Raw genomic sequence first — 17,455 nt, forward strand, 5'->3', positions numbered from 1 at the left:
TTGTGACCCCATAAGGACTGTTCACATAACTTATTGCAAAAGCCTACAACCTAGTGAGCAGTGAAATGTCTCTGAACGTGCGACAAAAAGATACCAATTCAAAATTCAAGCCCATTATAAACTGCAACTGTTTATGACAGCCCTGCTCAGGTTGTAGGCCCATGACTTCACTATAGCTCTGGATCTGAACATACAACATGCATGCTTAGTGTCCTAGCTACTTTTTACCGCTGTGATGAAAGAGCACATTTCAGTTTACAACTTAGAGTCTACCATCCGGGAAAGTCAGAAGAAGAGCATGAGGCAGGGTCCCGGAGACGGGGAATGACACAGAGGCCGTATAGAAGTGCTGCTTATGGGCTTGCTTCTCACAGCTCGCTCGGCCAGATGGCAGCATCCGGGATCATTCACCCAGAGGCAGCACTGCTCACACTAGGATGGGCCCACCCACACTGATCATCACTCAAGGAGATGCACCATCTGATTGGACGTTTTCTCAATTGAGGTTCCTTCTTCCAGAATGATGCTGGCCTGTGTCAAGCTGACAAAACACACACACACACACACACACACACACACACACACACACACCAGCCAGCACACTTAGCATGCCACTGAGCCATGAAATCCCAAGGAATGCTGCCCCAAACACCTCAGCTCAGTCAGGGTGGTCCTAAGTTCTGAGCTGCAATTCAGCTTGACCATACATACTAAGCTTCCTGCTCCAGCAGAAACAGAATGGCTTCCTTAAGGCAAACTAAGACTTTCACTACTTTCCTTCTACAACCCCTTAGCACGTATCAAATCAGTATACTTTGAATTGCATGATCTTAGGAGGTTTGATTTAAAAAATCTGTCTTAGAGTTACTGACCTGAGTTCTATTTAAAAAACAAACTATTTTGGTAAATGGGTTTTAGCTCGGCATTAGGAGAGTCCCAGCATTTCTGTGGTGGCCCCGAACGTGTCCCTGATGCTTTGTGCATTGTGTTTATGTAACTATGTGCCCAGCACTGATGATTATAGAAGTCAAATGTCAATCAACTACGAAAATCACCGATGATGCCTTCTGTCCTGTGGTGTTACATATTCAGTGGAGATTTAATTCTTTATGTTAAAAATAAATAGGCCACATGCATCTCATTCATATGAATTTTGTCTTTAATATGTGTTACAATTACAATGTGTAATAAAGAATTGATTTCAAGCAAATCTCGTTATGATTTATTGTCAGTAACTGTTTGTATGTGTTTTACAGACCTATATTCCCTGGGTTTCGTAAACATTTGGGGGACAAAAGGGATCGTGAGTGTGAAAAGTTTAAGAAATCCTAGTGTAGAAGAGGGGTAGCACCAAAACCCAGTGTGGGGAGGTGGGCTGCTGAAAGCGAGGAGTGGTACAATGGCCTTCCTTAGGACAACAAGGAAGTCCTGTTTAGTCACACAAAGGGTTAACAACACACACGAGAAAGGACAACACAAACTTCAGCATCATCAGCAGGAAATGTCCTTAGAGACTTAGCCCTTAAGAAAGCCACAACTGGGGAGCTGAAGAGATGGGCTCAGCAGTTAGGAACACTGACTGCTCTCCCAGAGGACCCAGGTTCCATTCCCAGCACCCACATGGCGGCTCACAGCTGCCTGTAACTACAGTTCCAGGGATCTGACAGCCTCAGACAGGCAAACATATAGGCAAAACACCAACGCAATTAAAAAAAAGAAAGTCATAATTGAAAAAGAAAAAAGATCAATTTGCCCAAAACAAAATTTAAAATTTCCCTAGGGCAAAATGCCCCTCAAAGAAAACTCAGTAATAAAGAAGATACTGGGAAGGGGGTTTGTAGTATAATAGTCTTTAAAAATCCATTCGCAAGACAAACTGGATATCCAGGGATGTAGAGGAGTGCATCCCGTGCTGGGGATCTGAGGCGAGGAAGAAAATAAGTGTGAGACCCCACCACACACAGCTCTCTTGGCGAAAACTGAAGTCTGGTAATGGTGAGGAGGGATGAGAACGCGGAACCCAGAGCCCTTGTGACCCGTGCACGCTCTGGAGGACAGGCTGGCACAGGTCAGGCCAGCTTGATTGCTCTGGGAGTCTGCAGCTACCCCTCGGAATGTCTTCCCCTAGAGTTCCTGTGGGGGACACCCAGGACGGACAGCAAAGGGGGATGGACAGCAGAGCACACGGCCATCAGAATGAGCAAGGAGCGCCATGCTTCCACACAGATGTGCTCGGAAAACAATGCGGGGAGGAAAGTTTGAGTTTGAGAGTTGCTGTTAACTATGCAAATGTAACACATGTATGATTTATGAGCGCACACAGAGGGATCACTACACAAAGACAGATTGGAGGACCACGCCCCAAATTCAAGATTAAGGCTGCCTCAGGGGAGGAAGGAAAAACCACAGGGACAGCAACGGGAGGAGTTTTGGCTTTAGTGAAAATGTTTGACTTCTATTATTTGAGGAGAACTCATGCAAATATGAGAAATCATTAACACTTAGCCTTTCTGTGCCTGGCTCGCTCCTGTGCAAATGAACAGATGCAGGGGAAGGGAGGCAGCTGGGAATAGACAGGCCCAGACTGAGGGGAAGGACTACCCTCGTGAGGGTAGATGACATTCCTATAGTGACTGGACAGTGTGGCTGATGTAGGAGGCTGCGAACCTTCATAGAATGGTCACCAGGTGGCTTCTGGAGGTCGGTCAAATGCGCAGTGAGCTTCAAACAGTACCACACAAACTAGATGTTCAGTAAAGAAGAGCAAAGCCAGTTTGGGGCTCCAGGCTACGTGTGCACGCCACGCAAGCTGAGTGTCCAGGTTAGCAGTGCGTGAGGGGGTGGCCACGTCTCAAGGCCACAGGCAAACAGCGTGGACACCTACGTAGTTAGCAGGGATTCTAAATGCCAAGCTACGAGGCAGGGGCAGAAGACCTGTCATAAGAAGCATAATCCCAAGAGCAGAGAAGAAATTCAGCGAGACACATGCACACATGTTATTCCTGGGTTCCAATCAAGTATAATTCCAGATGTCACCCATTGATATGGAGGGCATAACAAGTACAAGGGTTAGAGACAGGACTGGACCCGGCATACTCGTGGGCAGTGGTGCTCAGGGGGCACAGAGAGTCAGAATACAGCAAAAGCTAAAGGAGGGAACAGTGGGGACAAGACCTCGATGGATCGCTGTGTCCCAGGCCACCCCTGGCTTGCCTCTCTGGGAGGCTGCTGTCTTTATGACACCATAAAGACCACAATGACTTTCAGCCCCAATACCCAACTATTGTGCTGTCACTCCAATTCTGCTGTGCGGTAAGTTACTGGATCCTATAGTACCCTGTAAGGAAAGGCTTACTTCCTCAAAGAGGCACAAAGAGGCTGGCGCACATGCCTGGGCACCATGAGAACTGGGATTTGACTTCTAAAGCCTATATTTCTAACAGTCGGGCTCCACAAGTGGCCGTGCTTGGCCAGCACCCCAGTTCTTATAAGAGCTTTTTAGCTTTCCCCATCTGTGCCTCCAGGCCTGAGTGATGTGCCCACCACTACCAGGGTGATGGCATCCATTGGTAGTCTTGGGTGTCAGGAGGAAGTGCTAAGCCTTAGGGATGCAAACTTTCCCAAGAGAAACACTGCATGTAATTCTCAGCTTTGCTCTGGAGGCCTGACACCCAGGAGACATTGGTTATCCCCAAAAGCCAGTGTGACCCTGTCTTGCAGGAGCAGCAGCAGCCCTCATTCTTTTTTGTTTTTTGAGACAGGTTTCTCCGCAGCTTTGGAGCCTATCCTGGCATTCGCTCTGTAGACCAGGCTGGCTTTGAACTCACAGAGATCCGCCTGCCTCTGCCTCCCACGTGCTGGTATTAAAGGTGTGCTCCCCCCAACGCCCGGCCAGCAGCCTTCACAAGAGCCAGGTACGGAGTCACTGCACCTCTGCCAGCAGAGCCCCAGCTCCATTCAGGAGATCATGGAGATCAAGAACACCCAGCAGAGAGACTCCATGACAGTGCTGCAGATGGGACTCACCTGTCTCCACCTGGGACTCCAAGAACAGTGGGAGGAGGAGGAGGGAGGAGGAGGAGGGGAGAGGAGGAGGAGGGGGAGGGAGGAGGAGGAGGAGGGAGGAGGAGGAGAGAGGAGAAGGAGGGAAGAGGGGAAGGAGGAGGAGGGGAGAGGGAAAGCCAAGGGAGACGAGGGGAAACAGAGAGGAGAGAGACTAGGGCAGAGAAGGGGAAGAGGCAGAGAGGCTAGATGGTGAGAAGGAAGGGAAGAGGAGGAAGAGGGGAGGAGAGGGAAGGGAAGCAGGGAAGAGAAACAAAAGCAACCAGGAGAAATTCTGGAGATATTTGTGCGAAGGCACCAAATCCTTAAAGATAGTCCTGAAGCCCAAGTGTTTGTATAGATCCTACCCTGAGATAAATAGCAAAAGCAAGAGCTCCCGGGTCCGTCCAAGAGAGGAGGGGAGGGGAGAGTATGTGATCTGGAGGGAAGACATCTGTGGTAGTTTGCGAGGGCTACGAGAAGGGGTGCCCTTCCCCCGACGGAACACGTACCCTAAGACACACCGCTGCTACCTTAGCCTTCTCTGCAGAGCCTGGAACATTTGTGACAACTGGTGATTTGTGTAACGTATGCTCGGTCATTGAATGATCGCCTGTATGCTGGCAAGAGCTTGCCTGTATTGTCCCCATGGCGTCTTTGGTGCTAGCTCAGCACCTGGAATAAGTAGCTACTTAAGAAATGCCCATGTGGACCAGGACAGACTGTGACATGAGGAGAGGCAGAAGGGAACGGGAGTGTGAATGCTTGCAGTGGATTTGGAAGGCAGCTAGCTGCTTAAGGGCGGATTAAGGAGGCCACACTAGCTCCGAGGGTTCATGGAGTTTGGTTTCTTGCCAAATAAGGGCAGATTAAGGAAGTCAACCAACACCTGAATAGAAGGATAACGGATATTTATTTGGGGAGTACTCATGCAATGAAGGTAATAAGCCACCATGGTCTTCTGCCCCTGGGGTGCAGGATGCTCAGACTACAACCCAAGAGGGAGCAAGGCCCCTCTTCCTTATAAGGGGTAATGTCCGAACACCTGCACGCACACCCATGCCTAAACTTCCTATTCAGGAGGTCAAGGCCTCTCCCAGTGGCATTGCCTAATCAGGAAGCCATGTATAACAGATGCAGGGTATATCTTCCAGTTCACAGATGGTGGTGCCATGAGTGTAATTGAGAACCAGGTGGTTGACTGTCATCAGGGTCAGGGAGCCTGTCTTTCCTCTTGCCTGCTGGGGTGGGGTTCCCAGAAGCCTCATTAAGGCATGATGCCTACAGATTCAGCATGTTCTGCTTGGCATGCTGAGATTCCTTGGAAACACTCTACTTTGTTGTCACCCGAGGCCCTGGAGGTGTCAATCAGAGCAGCTGAGCTGGGATGACAGCACCCAGGACCCCGGGCATGCTCTATGGAGGACATGCAAGTGACCATTGCTTATTCCTGTCACTGGGATGTCCTCTGGCCCAGGCTCTGCTCGAGTTCTTTGCACCATCCAGCACCCAGAACTGCTGGGATTTACTACGTGGGCTGACTTGGCTGTTAAGTTTCTAGGCCTCAAGAAGGCGAATTCCGTGAGGGCAGCCCCTCTTTACTGTTGGGTCTTCAGCACTTGGAACTTATCTAACCACACTGGTCATGTGCTAAGTGAACAATAAATACAGTGAATGAATGGCTACCTTCCAGGAAGGAAGATGATAAGACCAGCTTGCTCCAATGACCAAGAAGTCTCATCGCATTTAGATGAGGGTGGGGCCAGGCGCCGCAGGAAGTCCTTGCATGGGAATGGGGAGGAGCAGAGGTAACCAACAGACATGCAGAAAAGAAGGTCACCAACGTGGTGGGTAGAGGCTGAGGAAGAGAGAGTTCATACCATAGCTCTGGTTTATAGCTACGAAGCTTGGTTCCACAGAAACTCCAAAGTGATCCATATTTAAGACCTGCTACAGCCTGCAGTGTCCCTGTGGCAGAGACTGGGGACTGTCTGATAAGCACCCTCCATACTCAAGAACCTGGAGACACAATCATTGAATGTCTTCCCAGGAAGTGCTCAGCCTAAGGGAGACCTGCATGAGGTCATGCCCTCCTGGGGCAGTGGCGTGCCAGGACTAGTTGATGTAGCTGCCCCTTTCAAACCAGAGACGATCTGAGAGGCAGTCCAGCCTCTGAGTTTTATTGGGTCAGCTATGGAGTTGGCTATGGCTTACATGACAATTATATCCAAACTCAACTTCTCCCCTCTGTCCAGGGTTATATCCCTGAGCAGACAGATACCAGAACCACACCCCAACAGCACCTTCACAGGTCCCTTAGTAAGCCTCTTCCAGAAAATACAGATTCAAATGACACCCACAAGGCATTCTGGAAATGATGAGAGCCCAACTAGAGTTTCAGCAGGGCTGGTGGCATCAGCTCCCTTCACCCTGGTTTTCTCTCCTCTGAGAGGGACCGGGGAAAGGGGAGCCTTGTTCCTCACCGGAGCTTGTCACCTGCTGGGTGAGGGTGCTGTTGGTTCACACTTCCCAGTTCCACGATTCTAAGCAAATCTTTTCTGTCTCCTCCTTTGTAAGGTAGGCCCCCGGCTTCAACAGCTGTTGAGCACATTCTCTTACGGAGGAGGTTCTACCTGCGTCAGGCATGGCCTTTCTCAGCGATAGCCATTTTGCAAGGTGTCTGAGTGTCTTCTCAGTTCCTGAGTCTGGAGTCCAGCCTGTGACACTCTGCTTTTTACACTCTGACAGGGGATGAACGGTGGGAACCGTGTCTAAAGGGTTGCCCTCCTGCTGCCTCACTCCTCACAGGAAGCTTTCAAAATAAAAGATGCTGTTATTAGCCAAAGTGTCTGAAATTTTCTTATCACTAACTCAGATCATCCAGGAACATGCCATTTCCATCATAAATCAGCCAGCCACAATAGACCTGCCCAGGCACAGCAGAAAGATGACAATAATGAGTGTGTGTGCTTCTGCAGCGTCTTTGTTCTGCGAAGTGCCGAACAATGGACCATCATTAACTCATTAATCCTACAGCTATCCCTGAGAGGCAGGCCCAGGCTGGAGCCTCTCTCCTTGAATAGGCAGGGAAATAACATGGGGAGGACCAACCCCTGATTTTGTGCTGGGCTTCTCTGCTCAAGGGCTTTGCAAATAGAACTCGCTTGTAACCCATCCATCTGGGAACATGTTGAGACTTGATTGCCAGCACAGCTATGATAGGAGATGGGGTTGACAGTCTTGGGGATGAACCCCATGAATGGATTAGGGCCTTTCTTATATAAATTCTAGTTCTCACAGGACTGGATGAGGGACCGTGAGGGTAGGTTGCCAGGAAGTGAGTGCTACTCACTACATCAAGCTACTCCAAGTTGTGCGAAACAATGTCTGTTCAGAGTGGGCCTTGAGAGACAGACTCCATTTTACAAGCAGCTTTTGACTCCATTTTGAGGGTGGCTCTGCAGCTGCATGGAGGAGCAAACAGTTCCACCTGCCCAGCACCACCCCACCACAGGGCTGACGGGGTGGACTAGGGCTATAGAAGCAGATGGGTTTACCACATCACAGCAGGAAGCCAGCATGGAGAACCCATCTCACACACACAAGTCTGTGGAAAGCGTGTAACACCCTCATGTGCACACTGTGAGAAGTGGACACCCAGTACAGACATGGCCCCTGTCTTCCTGCTGCGTGCCTAGGAAGGACAAGCTGAGAACTCCTAATGTCCCCCAGGCTTCACTGGACTCCAGCTCCGTTGTTGATCTATCTGACACGCGTCCACCCATCCACCCGGACCTGGTCCTGCCCTTTGCCTCAGCTCTTTCCTGTAGTCCTTCTGTAACTTACATGTCAATAAATGGTAGATGATAGATGAGTGATAGACGATTGATAGATAGATGGATAGATGATAGATGATAGATGATTGATAGATGATAGATGATTGATAGATAGATTGATTGATAGATGATAGATAGATGATTGATAGATAGATGATTGATAGATAGATGATTGATCGATAGATAGACAGACAGACAGACAGACGATCCTGGATCATATAGCGATGAGTAGAATCGGATCCAAGCCAGACTGACTAACTCTGAACGCCTAGACCATGACACCTGCCCAGATGTGGATCTCAGAAGTCAGCAGAATGCCAGAGGCCAACACTGAAGCCAGAAGTGAGGGTGCAGGTCAGAGGGTGCAGGTCAGAGGGTGCAGGTCAGAGGCTGACCACAGGTGCAAGAGCTAGCAGCGGAAGATGAGAAGTTCTGATGTCAGAGTGGCATTTGCCTGCAGGCTGGTGATTCAAAGCTACTGGAGTCATTTGGAATTAGTCTGGATAAACGCCAGTGTCCCCTTGACCTGGGCTGGAGAAGATGAGAGAGAAGGGCCTTGGTAGCAATTACAATGGAGGTGCAGTCCAAGTAGAGGGACAGACAAGCCCTCCGTCTCCTCCATCTCAAAGACCTGCCCCTTGCAGTGAACGAGCCCAGGTAGCAGCTTCCGCTCCACATCAGGTCAGCCTCTGTCCTTACTCCCCTTCCACAGAACCAGCCTCTCTCTCTCTCTGTCTCTCTCTCTCTCTGTCTCTCTCTCTCTCTGTCTCTCTCTCTCTCTCTCTCTCTCTCTCTCTCTCTCTCTCTCTCTCTCTCTCTCTCTCTCTCTCTCTCTCTCTCAAATCTTTTAGTCTTTCTGCCTCAGACTAAGAAAGTACGTACCACCATACCCAGCTCTAAGATCTGAAAAGAAATCACTTCCCGTCACGCCCCTGGTTAAAAGCACCCGTGTCTTTCTCGACACACAAGCACCTATGGCCCCGTTTTGGCCCACTTTCCGAAGCCTCTCCTGTCCCAGACACACCGATCTTTTGGCCTTGCGTCACACTCTGCCTGACACTTCTGTGCGCCAGCCAGAGGAAGCCATTCCAGGCATTTTGACATTAATTATCTTCTTGGTCTTACCCTGGCTGATTTGTACTTGTTAATTACTTCCTTTGTTTATTTTTTTATTAAGACATAAGCTCCGAGGCTTAGAGCTTTACCCATATTTTGGTAATGATGCCCTGCCCTCCCTGGAGAGCAGCTGGGTCCCGGAGTAATAACTAACCTCGCAGAGTGCTTATCACAGGAAACAATTTACACGTCCTTTCAGCCCCCAGCACTCCCAGGGATTGCTCCCATCTCTCAGGTGAGCGAGCAGAGCTAGAACTGATGCAATGTGTCTAAGTCACATGCGGTCAGGACAGCAAGGTCGTGGATGTCAACCACCTAGTCCGCACGCCAAGACACTCCCTGCCTTTGGACTCGGCCTGAACTCCTTAAGGTAAGAAAAGAGCCAGCTATGGTCTAACACTTCAGTTTTGCCTAGCATTCCTTGATGCACACAGTAGGAAGCAGGCTTGGAGAGCCTTCTAGAAGCCCTTGTCTCCTCCTGGCCATCTGCCTTACCAGGCATTTACTTCACCCTTTCTCACGTTTTTAGGTTCCGGTTTAGGGAGTCCCCTCAAACTGCGGGACAAAGCAAACCCTCTTCCCTTCGTCAGGTACTTTGTCCCAGCAACAAAAAAGCAACGAACACATCAGTCAATCTACAGCTAAATGTGTGACAAACTGTTACACACACATTAGTAAATACGTGTCTTAATACAATATACATATGTACATATGCACAGAGTTGGAAATGAAATATATGAAAATACAAAGTGCTCAGCATAAGAAATGAATAGTCAGCATAAGAAAAGAATGAAGACATGTCTGGAACATTCCTTAGTTCTAGCACACCATCCTCAAGTCTCGTTTTGGAAACCAGAGTACCAGCTTAGCTTGGTGTAAAAGGAAAAGTGCAAACACAGAAAGAAAACATCCCAACAGCAGATAATTGACGCAGGCATCCAACAGTCATTCGTCCGATGACCCACACTGGGCAAGTCTGGGTGAAGGGGTCATTTCCTAATTGTGGGCCTCAGTTTCTCCATCCGTAAACATGGGGTGTTGTCTAAGCCCCCAGGGACTTCCTTGAGCCCAGATCCCACACGGCACTGAACACTAGTTCAGGTTCATCTACCTGAACTCCACCACTAGCTCATGTCAGAGGAAGGGCTGACTCACAGAGAGATGGGTCACAAAGTCCTCAGGGGTCAACCCTTGCATTTGCTGGCCTTTTATTAACCAGTTGACACACACACTCTCTCTCCCTCCCTCCCTCTCTCTCTCTCTGTCTATCTTTCTGTGTGTGTTTGTGTTTATGGAAAGGAAAAAATCACAGAGAAAACAAAGGCACTACTAATTTCAGCGAATTATGCAGAGATTTGGAAGTATAATGAAATCCATAAAACACAGCCTGAAATAAGAGCCCTGAACTTTCCATAATTTTTGGTGATAAAAAACGACAGCTGAGCACTGACACCATTCATAAACACCAGGGCTGCTAGCCCAGCCCACACAGAGAACTCGCCGTCACTCCACCCCTGGGAGGAGGGCAGGGGGAAAAGGCAGTTCTTTAAGTGCCACAGGTAAATCTCAACTTCACACTACAGGACGCCAGGGCTGCAGGGACCCGAGAATTCCGTTGTATGTTTGAAGGGTCGGAGTCCTGCCTCCTATGGATTCCATCCTGTGAAGCCGGGAGACTGTGAGGTGTGGGGTGATTGTGAGGGGTTGGGTGACTGTGAGGTGTTGGGGTGACTGTGAGGGGTGACTGTGAGGGGTTGGGTGACTGTGAGGTGTTGGAGTGACTGTGAGGGGTGACTTGAGGGGTTGGGTGACTGTGAGGTGTTGGGGTGACTGTGAGGGGTTGGGGTGACTGTCAGGGGTTGGGTGACTGTCAGGGGTTGAGGTGACTGTGAGGAGTGACTGTGAGGGGTTGGGTGACTGTCAGGGGTTGAGGTGACTATCAGGGGTTGGGTGACTGTCAGGGGTTGGGTGACTGTGAGGGGTTGGGTGACTATCAGGGGCTGGGGTGACTGTGAGGTGTTGTGTGACTGTCAGGGGTTGGGGTGACTGTCAGGGGTTGGGTGACTGTCAGGGGTTGGGGTGACTGTGAGGGGTTGGGGTGACTGTCAGGGGTTGGGGTGACTGTGAGGGCTTGGGGTGACTGTCAGGGGTTGGGGTGACTGTGAGGGGTTGGGTGACTGTCAGGGGTTGGGGTGACTGTCAGGGGTTGGGTGACTATCAGGGGTTGGGTGACTATCAGGGGTTGGGGTGACTGTCAGGGGTTGGGGTGACTGTGAGGGGTTGGGGTGACTGTCAGGGGCTGGGTGACTGTCAGGGGTTGGGTGACTGTGAGGGGTTGGGTGACTATCAGGGGTTGGGTGACTGTGAGTGGTTGGGGTGACTGTCAGGGGCTGGGTGGCTGTCAGGGGTTGGGTGACTGTCAGGGGTTGGGGTGACTGTGAGGGGTTGGGGTGACTGTCAGGGGTTGGGGTGACTGTGAGGGCTTGGGGTGACTGTCAGGGGTTGGGGTGACTGTGAGGGGTTGGGTGACTGTCAGGGGTTGGGTGACTGTCAGGGGTTGGGGTGACTGTCGGGGTGACTGTGAGGGGTTGGGGTGACTGTGAGGGGTTGGGTGATTGTGAGGGGTTGGGGTGACTGTCAGGGTTGGGTTGACTGTGAGTGGTTGGGGTGACTGTCAGGGGTTGGGGTGACTGTGAGGGGCTGGGTGATTGCCAGGGGTTGGGTGACTGTCAGGGGTTGGGGTGATTGTCGGGGTGACTGTCCGGGGTTGGGGTGACTGTGAGGGGTTGGGTGACTGTCAGGGGTTGGGTGACTGTGAGGGGTTGGGGTGACTGTCAGGGGCTGGGTGGCTGTCAGGGGTTGGGGTGACTGTGAGGGGTTGGGTGACTGTGAGGGGTTGGGGTGACTGTGAGGGGTTGGGTGACTGTGAGGGGTTGGGATGACTGTCAGGGGTTGGGTGACTGTGAGTGGTTGGGGTGACTGTGAGGGGTTGGGTGACTGTCAGGGGTTGGGTGACTGTGAGGAGTTGGGTGACTGTCAGGGGTTGGGTGATTGTCAGGGGTTGGGGTGACTGTGAGGGGTTGGGGTGACTGTGAGGGGTTGGGGTGACTGTGAGGGGTTGGGTGACTGTGAGGGGTTGGGGTGACTGTGAGGGGTTGGGGTGACTGTGAGTGGTTGGGGTGACTGTCAGGGGTTGGTTGACTGTGAGGGGTTGGGGTGACTGTCAGGGGTTGGGGTGAGTATCAGGGGTTGGGGTGACTGTGAGGGGTTGGGTGACTGTCAGGGGTTGGGGTGATTGTCAGGGGTTGGGGTGACTGTCAGGGGTTGGGGTGACTGTGAGGGGTTGGGTGACTGTGAGGGGTTGGGTGACTGTGAGGGGTTGGGTGATTGTGAGGGGTTGGGGTGACTGTCAGGGTTGGGTTGACTGTGAGGGGTTGGGTGACTGTCAGGGGTTGGGGTGACTATCAGGGGTTGGGGTGACTGTGAGGGGTTGGGTGACTGTGAGGGGTTGGGTGACTGTGAGGGGTTGGGTGACTGTCAGGGGTTGGGTGACTGTGAGGGGTTGGGTGACTGTGAGTGGTTGGGTGACTGTCAGGGGTTGGGTGACTGTGAGGGGTTGGGTGACTGTCAGGGTTGGGGTGACTGTCAGGGTTGGGTTGACTGTGAGTGGTTGGGGTGACTGTCAGGGGTTGGGTGACTGTGAGGGGTTGGGTGACTGTCAGGGGTTGGGGTGACTGTGAGGGGTTGGGTGACTGTGAGTGGTTGGGTGACTGTGAGGGGTTGGGTGACTGTGAGGGGTTGGGTGACTGTGAGTGGTTGGGGTGACTGTGAGGGGTTGGGTGACTGTGAGGGGTTGGGGTGACTGTGAGGGGTTGGGTGACTATCAGGGGTTGGGATGACTGTCAGGGGTTGGGTGACTGTGAGGGGTTGGGTGACTGTGAGGAGTTGGGTGACTGTCAGGGGTTGGGTGACTGTCAGGGGTTGGGGTGACTATCAGGGGTTGGGGTGACTGTGAGGGGTTGGGGTGACTGTGAGGGGTTGGGGTGACTGTCAGGGGTTGGGGTGACTGTGAGGGGTTGGGGTGACTGTGAGGGGTTGGGGTGACTGTCAGGGGTTGGGGTGACTGTCAGGGGTTGGGGTGACTGTGAGGGGTTGGGTGACTGTCAGGGGTTGGGTGACTATCAGGGGTTGGGGTGACTGTGAGGGGTTGGGTGACTGTCAGGGGTTGGGGTGTCTCCCTTTGCCCCACCTGAGCCCTTGGGTGCTGAAGCTGCACCAGGTGGGACACCATTGTTCTCCGTGTCACATCCCATCCACTGTTCCTGGAACCATATGGAGTGACACACACCCTGTCATCCTCATCGCATGGCAGGGAAAACACAGACTCAGGAATCTTAGTGATGCAGCCTGGGTCACTCAACAGGCGGCTGGCACACAAGGGTGCAGTTGGCACCGCTTGTGCTTATGCACCATACCACAATGCCTGCCGTTGGGACCACTTGAATTCCTTCTAGTACCTTCTCTTACGTGTACTGTGAGGAGGATTAGCTCTCATGTGGCGTGGAAGCAATATTCCAGATACTCCTGCTTTACAGCCTCCCAGGAAGCCTGATGCTTGCTTCCAGGGCAGGGCGTGTAGCCAGCTCCTGTGAGGGAGTATTTTCACAGGTGACAGAAGACCGTGCTCATTCCCAAAGACAGAAGCAGCCAGCAGCTCAGCCATGTTCAGTCAGCATGGGAGGCTACAGGGGAACCAGAGAGATTAGCCGGGACCAGTAAGTTTGAAGGGGATGAAACCTGTCAATGGGCCAGGGACATCAAGGTGGGAGCCAGAGAGGGAGAGACAGGCTCCTTTAGGGGAATGACAACCCTCCCCGAACCCCACAGCTCCCCACCCATAAAACAAGCTTAACAACCCCAACCCGGAGAGTGGTCGCAAACATGAAAACACCAGCACAGGTTGCTCTCAGCACGGGACCAGCACCCAGGAGCCCTCAGTGAGTGATGGGCGGTGGCGGCAGTGTGGTGTGGTCAGGCTGAGAGAGGCCAAGCAGCGGGACAGGGGTAACAGGTAGGATCTAAGGAGGGAGCAGTAATGTTGCCCCTCAGGTGGGGGCATGGGGTTGACTATCATCTGCATATGGATAAGGCGGGGACCGGGGACAGGCTCCCACTGAGTCACAAGCATTTTCTGGACGCGGACTCTGGCTGGGTCACCGGCCCTCCAGCCCGGGCACCCCACTAATGAAGGAGAACTCTACACATGCGGGGTCCCCTGAAGTCTGTAAGGTTTGATACTCCCTCCCTTCTTCATTCACTTTTATTTCCCCGCTGACAAGTCGTCTCTCTTCTTCCAATGGTTCTGGAACTGTGTTGTGTACCACGGTCCTTTTGGAAGACTGAAAGGTATTAGAGTAAGTCTAGGACAGAGCTGTAATGGAAGCAGCCAAACTTACACAGTAAATAATTGAAACATGAAGTATTTATTACACTTGGCCACCTCTCACCGCCTACGCCAAACCAGGTCTTTCCCTTGCCCTTGTGGGCTGTGAGTGAAATCTTAAGAGGTCCGTCCCGTTTTGTCTTGCTCTCCCCCAACCATGCAGCTCTTTTAGGCATTTGACAGGGAAGGCGTGAGTGCAGCCTAGCAGCGTAGGAAAGAGCTGTCTTACCACGGACACCACAGCTGAAAAACAGTGAGAATGAAGACAGAGCCTGTGCCTGAAGGCCACCTCCACCATTACCAGTGGCTCTTCCCGATCCTTCCACCGCTGGTCCTGCAAGACCAAGACATCTGTCTCCATGGGGATCTAAGGGAGGGGCCATGGAGTATTCTGGGTTGCCCAAGGGTTAGAAAGAAACTGGAGATTAGCATGGGAGGCACTCCAATGGGTTACACACACGCACAGACACGCAACAATGCACTCGTGGGTTCTACCCCTGCGGCAGCAGCACTGTATGGGGGGAGAAGCTGGGTTGTGAATAATTCTCAGTGCTGGCCTCAGCCAGGCCTGTAGTGTGCTATAGAGACTGCTCCAGAGTTGTCCAGAGTTGGTGACCGCAGTTGGTCTCTCATTGCTGACATCATTGGATCCTGGGTGTGGACTGCCTAGGGAGGGGTGTTTCTGGCTCAAGACCTCTCTTTAAAAGGGTTACTTTCAAAGGAAGCTGAACACGGGAGTATGCAGCATTAGCCCAGGAGGGAGCTTCAAGTGCTGCTGTGGAGTTAGGACAGCCTGGGACCTGTCGCCCAGCTATGGAGTTAGGACAGCCTGGGACAGTCACCCAGCTGTGGAGTTAGGACAGCCTGGGACAGTCACCCAGCTGTAGAGTTAGGACAGCCTGGGACCAGTCGTCACCCAGCTGTGGAGTTAGGACAACCTGGGACCAGTCACCCAGCTGTGGAGTTAGGACAACCTGGGACCAGTCACCCAGCTGTGGAGTTAGGACAGCCTGGGACCAGTCACCCAGCTGTAGAGTTAGGACAGCCTGGAACAGTCACCCAGCTGTGAAGTTAGGATAGCCTGGGACAGTCACCCAGCTGTGGAGTTAGGACAGCCTGGGACAGTCACCCAGCTGTAGAGTTAGGACAGCCTGGAACAGTCACCCAGCTGTGAAGTTAGGACAGCCTGGGACAGTCACCCAGCTGTGGAGTTAGGACAGCCTGGGACAGTCACCCAGCTGTGGAGTTAGGACAGCCTGGGACAGTCACCCAGCTGTGGAGTTAGGACAGCCTGGGACAGTTGCCCAGCTGTGGAGTTAGGGCAGCCTGGGACAGTCACCCAGCTGTGGAGTTAGGATAGCCTGGGACCAGTCACCCAGCTGTAGAGTTAGGACAGCCTGGAACAGTCACCCAGCTGTGGAGTTAGGACAGCCTGGGACAGTCACCCAGCTGTGGAGTTAGGACAGCCTGGGACAGTTGCCCGCTCTAACTTCAAGTTAGGGTAACTGAGATGCTAGTTCCTGTCAGACAGGCTCACACGGAGCAGCCACTCCCATGCCTTTAAGCCCTCATCAATACAATGGATCTGCTACCAGCATGTCTCACATTTAGCTCATGTCAGGTGGCTGGAATGGTTCACATACCCAACACACTGAGGGTTACTATCCCTCCACCTATCAAAGACTTCCTCCAACCTTCCCCAGTGCCTCCACCCAAGCCTTCCCTCTGGGGCCCAGGATAGAACAAATATATGTCATCAGGTCCACTAACAAGAAGGCACTTAACAAAAATAACTAAGAAAGAACAGTGGGGTTGTAAGGGACCCCAAGGAGGAGAGACTGGAGGAGAGTGAGGGGAGAGCATATGGGTGCCCCATGTGAGGGACAGAGGCCCTGGGCGGGGTGCGAAAGTCATTCTCAGGTGTGGTGGGATGACCATATAATGGGAACATGCTGAGAGATGACATCAGAGGGTTGCTATGACAACCTGGCGAGCTGTGTCAACAACTTAGGACTCCCCAAGGACACAGGTCATTCTCAGTATCCAACTTCTTGGTGCCACACTTTTCTGGAGCCAAGCTGAAGAAGATGCCAAGCTGAAGTGCACTTTGGCTCCAGGGAGGTAGTCTCCTGTATTATGAAATTTACATGAGACAAACTGTCCCTCCTTTGTTCTGGTCTGAGGCAGGAAATGAATTTCAATGTGCTGGCACTTTTACCTTGTAATTAACTGCTGGTCGGCATTCATGCATTTGAGAAGAGGGTGTGTAATGACACATATCATGGAAGAGCGAGACGCAGCACACAAACTGATCGTGAGGACAATCTCAGCACTGTCCTCTTAGCCCCTATTGAGAAGTCAGAAGCACCCATTGCCCCAATACGAGGGTATGAAGATCATCACAGGGCAGAGTTAGAATGAGCCAGAGATGAATCAAACACAGTGGTAAAAACTCAAGACATCCATCTGGTAGCTTAAGGAAGAAAGTACCAGTTGTCTCCAGGTAACAAAGAACTATGTGATAGACAAGATGACTTCACATAAGGCACGGTAGCGAGCCACAGCCAGCCGTATGCCACTCATGATCAGGAGTGTCAAGAAGTCTGAAGTCCTATCTGAACTTAGTGAAAAGAAGTTCTGTGTTCAATTATTTATGTCTGCCATGTGGGAGGCAGATCAAGCGTCTCAGCCATCTAAGCTTGAGCGGAAACGTGCTTAAGAGTGAAGTGTGTTCTTCCTTGAAGATGTGACATGGTGGTGTGTTTGTGTGTGCTTATGTGTATGTGTGCACGCCCGCGCGCGCGTGTGTGTGTGTTGCTGCATTGTCGGTGTGGAAATGGAGGAGCTGAAGTTACACATGCTGCCTTTAGTGAACATCTATTTACTCCCTCAGAGTTAGGAATGTGGAGAGAAAACATGAAGGCTGTGTATGGTAACATACACCTGTAATCCCAGAACTTCCAAGACTGAAGGGATCACCAATTTGAGGCAAGCCTGGGCTACACTGAGATGCTGCCTC

At 51.7% G+C, this 17,455-nt stretch overlaps 1 protein-coding gene and 1 long non-coding RNA gene across 4 annotated transcripts in view; one reads left to right on the forward strand and one right to left on the reverse strand.

Moving 5' to 3' along the window:
• Btbd11 (BTB domain containing 11) overlaps window positions 1-17,455 on the reverse strand; it is a 271,122-nt gene that overhangs the window by 208,641 nt on the left and 45,026 nt on the right. The window lies entirely within an intron of this gene.
• Window positions 3,802-6,886, forward strand: LOC121143333. Its single transcript, XR_005880552.1, has 2 exons — window positions 3,802-3,914; window positions 6,623-6,886. It is a non-coding gene; the product is annotated as an uncharacterized LOC121143333 (long non-coding RNA).

The sequence above is a fragment of the Mesocricetus auratus genome, unplaced genomic scaffold (genome assembly GCF_017639785.1).
Source record: "Mesocricetus auratus isolate SY011 unplaced genomic scaffold, BCM_Maur_2.0 Super-Scaffold_100011, whole genome shotgun sequence".
Classification (NCBI taxonomy): domain Eukaryota; kingdom Metazoa; phylum Chordata; class Mammalia; order Rodentia; family Cricetidae; genus Mesocricetus; species Mesocricetus auratus.